Raw genomic sequence first — 6,710 nt, 5'->3', positions numbered from 1 at the left:
GACCCTATACCCGCCAGTTATTCCTAGGTTATATTAGTAATGCAACAAAGAGTAATATTAAAAGCTAATGATTAACAATGTTTGTAATAATGATTGATAATTATCCATGATCATCTCTATATCTACTTTGTATTATGACTATTCTTATTCTAACTATTTTCTTTATTATACTGAAACAGTCTGTGCCTTCAGTCTCTTGCCTTGGCACCTGGGTAATCCTCTGCCCACACTTCCTTGGTCTTAGACCTGCGGGCCTCAGCCTGGTCAGTCAGGAGCTTCTTGTAGGCCTTGTCTGCTTTCAGCTTGTGGATGTGTTCCAGGATAATCCGCTTGTTTTTGAACACATTCTCCTTCACCTTCAGGTACAGGCTGTGATACATGTGGCGATCAGTCTTCTTAGATTCATGGTATCTTCTGAGTAGCCAGCGCAGAATTCTCATTCTCCTTATCCACGTGACCTCTGGCATTTGGACGTTGGCTGTACCCTTCCGCTTACCTATGCCTGTGTGCCTGCCCTTCTGGGAGGCCAAGGTGTTTTTCCGGCATGGAGCCTGGGAATGGACCATCACAGGCTTGCGGATGATCAGCCCATCTTTGATTAGTTTTTGGATCTGCTGATGGGAGCTGGCATTGGCAATTTCATTGGTCTCATTGGGGTCCAACCAGACCTTCTTGCCACAGCAGAGGACACTAGAAGCAAACCTCTTCTAAAGCCTGAGCATATTTATGGCTGCGGCTGCAGCAGCGAAAGGAAAGAAATCTGTTATTTCAGGTTCTTAAAATGTTTAAAATTGGTATATTAGAGTGCTTAAAAGATACGTCTGCAGATTCAAGTTTAAATTGGGTTATTGAATAATTGATTTAGAATTTTAAAGTTTCTTACTGAGATTGCAAGTAGAATCAGAACATTAAAAAAAAAATTAAGATTTACTGTATTTATATGTTTACTTTTATTAGGTTGCAGTAAAGGTATTTGGGAGGCTGGTTTATCAATCAATCACTTTAAAAAAGGAAATAAAATATATTGGATGAACAACTGCAGTATAAGCTGCCTAAAGCAGTTTTAATTTTGAAAAGAAGACCAACCAATTATTAATTAAAGCCCCCTTGGCTGGGTGCAGGGGCTGACACCTGTAATCCCAGCACTTTGGGAGGACAAGGTGGGTGGATCATTTGAAGCCAGGAGTTGAAGACCAGCCTGGGCAACATAGTGAGACCCTGTTTCTAAAAAATGTTAACATTCACTAGATTTATGATGAGAATTATATGACTGGTAAGTTGAACTTAAAAGTTTTAAAAATACTTTTGTTTGTTTGTTTGAGATGGAGTCTCTCTCTGTCCCCCCAGGCTGGAGTGCAGTGGCTCAATCTCTGCTCACTGCAAGCTCCGCCTCCCGGGTTCACGCCATTCTCCTGCCTCTCAGCCTCCTGAGTAGCTGGGACTACAGGCGCCCGCCACCACACCTGGCTAATTTTTTTGTATTTTTAGTAGAGACGGGGTTTCACCACGTTAGCCAGGATGGTCTTGATCTCCTGACCTCGTGATCCGCCCGCCTGGGCCTCCCAAAGTGCTGGGATTACAGGCGTAAGCCACCGCGCCCAGCCAATACTTATGTTTTAAAATTTATATTTTCCTATTCAACATAGTATTGGAAGTTCTGGCCAGAGCAATCAGGCAAGAGAAAGAAAAAAAAGGGCATTCAAATAAGAAGAGAGGAAGTCAAACTATCCCTGTTTGAAGATAACATGATCCTGTATTTAGAAAACCCCATCATCTCAGCCCAAAAACTTCTTAAGCTCATTAGCAACTTCAGCAAAGTCTCAGGATACAAAATTAATGTGCAAAAATTGCTAGCATTCCTATATACTGACAACAGACAAGCAGAGAGCCAATTCATGAACGAACTCCCATTCACTATTGCCACAAAAAGAATAAACTACCTAGGAATACAGCTAACAAGAGAAGTGAAAGATCTCTTCAAGGAGAACTACAAACCACTGCGCAGAGAACTCAGAGATGACACAAACAAATGGAAAAACATTCCACGCTCATGGATAGGAAGAATCAATATCATAAAATGGCCATACTAGTCAAAGCAATTTATAGATTCAGTGCTATCCCCATTAAACTACAATTGTCATTCTTCACAAAACTAGAAAAAACGATTTAAAATTCATATGGGATGAAAAAAGAGCCCAAATAGCTAAGGCAATCCTAAGCAAAAAGAATAAAGCTGCATCCATCACACTACCTGACTTCAAACTACACTACAGGGCCACAGTAACCAAACAGCATGGTACTGGTAAAAGAACAGACACATAACTTTGTAACAGGTCTGGAAGCTCTGAGTTTATCTTGGGACCTCAAGAGAGGATCACCCAACTCACAGGTGTTAGAGGATACAAACCCATGGCTGGGCTGGGCTTTAAAAGTCTTATCTGAAATTCCTTGTGAAACAGAGTTTCATTAAAGCCAATGCAAAAGGCCTATGTAAGTAAAAATAACCATTATTGCTGCACTTCATGCAAATAATCAGGTGAAGTATAAGATTGTAGGATATAATAAATTCCTCTTCAAAGGTTTTAGCCTATAAATTGTTAAGTACAATGAGTTCTGAGATCCTCTTCAAAGAACCAATGTATCAGTATGTTCAGCTCTCCTGTTCTTTGTTCTTCATTTTAAAGTTTCTCGTTCTTTACGTCTCCTTGCCCCTAGTTATAGTAAACAACCCCCTCCTAGCCTCTATCACCTGCTCTGACCTTAGTCACCCTTGGTCACCTGCTCTGTTCTTAGTCATCCTGAGTCACCTGTTCTGTAACCATCCTTCCTGCCAAACTACCTATCCCACCACTCTGGCTCATACCCCTGCTCTCTTTAAAATAGCCAATCGGAATTAGCTTAGACTGTGTGGTCCAACCCTAGCCAATAGGGGAAAGACACAGCAGTAGGGACTAGCCGAGTTAGGATAAGAACCCCTTCCCCTCCCTTGTTCAGGTGTGCTCTCACCATTGCTCCATCCATGAGACACACCCTTCTATAGAAGTAAAATTGCCTTGCTGAGAAACTTAAATTTATGTTTGAGTGCTATTTCTTTTATTTTTTCTTTCTTTTTTTTTTTTTTTAGAGATGGAGTCTCACTCTGTGGCCCAGGCTGGAGTGCAGTGGCGCGATCTCGGCTCACTGCAAGCTCCGCCTCCTGGGTTCATGCCATTCTCCTGCCTCAGCCTCTTGAGTAGATGGGACTACAGGCGCCCACCACCACGCCTGGCTAATTTTTTGTGTTTTTAGTAGAGACGAGGTTTCACTGTGTTAGCCAGGATGGCCTTGATCTCCTGACCTTGTGATCCGCCCACATCAGCCTCCCAAATTGCTGGGATTACAGGTGTGAGCCACCGTGCCTGGCCTTGAGTGCTATTTCTTTTGCAGCACTGAAAATTTATTTCTAACAAGACTAAAGTTTATTCATAATTAGTGTTTACCAAAAATGAGGACTGAAGAGAAAAATTTTGATCCAAAGCTTATCATATGTTTGTCATTAAATCCTAGTTTCATTAATTGTTTTTAAACTTTTTGCTTACATTTTAGACGAACCCCGCTTATTCCTGTGAATCAAGAGGTGATCTTCTGCAACTTGGAAAAAAAAAAGCGATGGGTAAGGTAAAAAGGTGAATCAATATGCTAGTTCTGGGCAATTATCTTGCAAATTTTGCCAGGTAAAGAAAGTGAGTAAGGTGCTCATAACCTGGAGGTTTCTTTGTTTGGGAAAATAAAACCAAGGAACTTCAGAGACCCTCAAAGGGGAATTCTATATCTTGGCAAGTAAAAATTTTTTTTGGAGGCAGAATTTCGCTCTTGTTGCCCAGGCTGGAGTGCAATGGCACAATCTTGGCTCACTGCAACCTCCGCCTCCCAGGTTCAAGCAATTCTCCTGCCTCAGCCTTCTGAGTAGCTGGGATTACAGGCATGCGCCACCATGCCCTGCTAATTTTTTGTATTTTTTTGTAGAGACGGGGTTTCTCCATGTTGGTCAGGTTGGTCTTGAACTCCCGACCTTAGGTGATCCACCCACCTTGGCCTCCGAAAGTGCTGGGATTACAGGCGTGAGGCACCGCGACCGGCCGGCAAGTAAAATTTTAGATGGAAATTATCTACCACACCACACTTGTGGAAACTGCTGTCCTCAATCTAATATTTGCAATAGTGTTATACACAGTAGCACCTTCTAACTAAAATATTGGACAGTTTCCATTGCTGTCCTGTTTTGCTTAATTATTATTGTTATAACCGGGATAATAGTTATTGACAAAAAGGAAGCATAAAAGTTTTACTATCACTAAGTCAGCTAGGACTTTTTAATTGGGTTTAGTGATGCACTTTTTTTTGGGGGGTGGGGATGGAGTTTCGCTGCCTTGTCCAGGCTGGAGTGCAGTGGTGCAATCTCGGCTCACTGCAAGCTCCGCCTTCCGGGTTCACACCATTCTGCCTCAGCCTCCAGAGTAGCTGGGACCACAGGTGCCCGCCAGCACGCCTGGCTAATTTTTTGTATTTGTTTAGTAGAGATGGGGTTTCACTGTGTTACCCAGGATGGTCTCGATCTCCTGACCTCGTGATATGCCCGCCTCGGCCTCCCAAAATGCTGGGATTACAGGTATGAGCCACCGCACCTGGCCCTAGTGATGCACTTTTAAATGAAACATGCTGCTTTTGGATTAACACCTAGTAAAGTAAAGGAAAATCTACAGGTACCTAAAGATAAAATCAAAATTATTAACAGGCTCAGGGAAAATGCCAGCTTCAGCCCTCAGTGGCTACAATCTCTCTTTAATAAATTACAGTCTTCTTTATGGAATTGGTTAATCCCTTTATTAAGCCCTCTCTTGCTTATATGTCTTGTATTGATATTTGGACGAAGTCTACTCAGTACTATAACTCAAATTGTTTCTTCTTGCCTAGAAGCAATCAAACCCCAAATGGTGCTGCAAACTGAACCACACATGGACACATCATTCTTCCAAGAACCCCTAAATCAACCCCAGCAGGAGCCCTAGCTGCTGTTCGCCATTCAACACCTCTTTTCAGTAGGAAATAGCCAGAAAGAGTCGTTGCCCAAAACCCCCTAACAGCAGTTAGCGTGATATCGCCGCAGGGAGGAATGTGGTAGGAGTTATTAAGAATAAGAAATTGAGGCCAGGCATGGTGGCTCATGCCTGTAATCCCAGCACTTTGGGAGGCTGAGGCGGGTGGATCATGAGGTCAGGAGATCGAGACCATCCTGGCTAACTTGGTGAAACCCCACCTCTACTAAAAATATGAAAAATTAGCCGGGCGTGGTGGTGGGCGCCTGTAGTCCCAGCTACTCGGGAGCCTGAGGCAGGAGAATGGTGTGAACCTGGGAGGTGGAGCTTGCAGTGAGCGGAGATCATGCCACTGCACTCCAGCCTGGGCAACAGAACGAGACTGTCTCAAAAAAAAAAAAAAGAGTAAGAAATTGGCGGGTGAGGTGGCTCACGCCTGTAATCCTGGCACTTTGGGAGGCTGAGGTGGGCGGATCACGAGGTCAGGAGATCAAGGCCATCCTGGCTAACACAGTGAAACCCTGTCTCTACTAAAAATACAAAAAATTAGCTGGCTGTGTGGCATGCACCTGTAGTCCCAGCTACTTGGGAGGCTGAGGCAGGAGAATTGCTTGAACCCGGGAGGTGGAGGTTGTCCAGCCTGGTGACAGAGGGAGACTCTGTCTCAAAAAAAAAGAAGAAGACATACAAGTGGACAACAAACATATGAATAAAAGCTCAACATCACTCATCATTAGAGAAATGCAAATCAAAACCACAATGAGATACCATCTCACACCAGTCAGAATCGCTGTTATTAAAAAGTCAAAAAATAACAGACGCTGGAAAGGTTGTAGAGAAAAAAAGAACGCTTATACACTGTTGGCGGGAGTGTAAATTTGTTCAACCAATGTGGAAGACAGTGTGGTGATTCCTCAAAGACCTAAAGACAGAACTACCATTCGACCCAGCAATCCCATTACTGGTTATATACCCAAAGGAATATAAGTTGTTCTATTTTAATGATATGGTATGGCTTTGTGTCCGCACCCAAATTTCATCTTTTCTTTTTTTTTGAGACAGAATCTCCCTCTGTTGCCCAGGCTGAAGTACAGTGGTGCAGTCTTGGCCTACTTCAACCTCTGCCTCCCAGGTTCAGCAATTCTCGTGCCTCAGTCTCCTGAGTAGATGGGATTACAGGCGCTCACCATCATGCCTTGCTAAGTTTTGTATTTTTAGTAGAGACGGGGTTTCACCATGTTGGCCAGGATGGTCTTGATCTCCTGACCTCGTGATCTGCCTGCCTCGGCCTCCCAAAGTGCTGGGATTACAGGCGTGAGCCACCACGCCCGGCCCTTTAATCATTTTTATGAACTGAAAACCAGTGTCACTTGTCAAAAATAAATATTGAACCCAAATATAAATACAATGAAAACAAAACCATGTTGTTAAAGCTTAACTAGAGACATTTCCAAACTAAAGTATGAACCTGGATCCCGGGTCTGTCTTTCCAAAGACATTAAAGACACACTAGTGCCAAGACCATGTCCTTGAAGTCCGATTGATTGCTGTGCTGTGGCCATGTACAGCCACCCTACTTCGGCCAGTGGTACACTTGTGTATCTCAAGCTTTGGGAAACATTGAGATAAGCAAAT

The 6,710-nt window shown here is 43.3% G+C and overlaps 1 pseudogene; it reads right to left on the bottom strand.

Moving 5' to 3' along the window:
• Positions 1-109: 109 nt before the first annotated feature.
• Positions 110-737, bottom strand: LOC100939313 (large ribosomal subunit protein eL19-like; annotated as a pseudogene).
• Between the last annotated feature and the right edge of the window lie 5,973 nt (positions 738-6,710).

Source organism: Pongo abelii, chromosome 11 (genome assembly GCF_028885655.2).
Source record: "Pongo abelii isolate AG06213 chromosome 11, NHGRI_mPonAbe1-v2.0_pri, whole genome shotgun sequence".
NCBI lineage: Eukaryota > Metazoa > Chordata > Mammalia > Primates > Hominidae > Pongo > Pongo abelii.
Note: the sequence above shows the minus strand (reverse complement) of the source record. Positions and strands in the feature narration are given on the sequence as shown.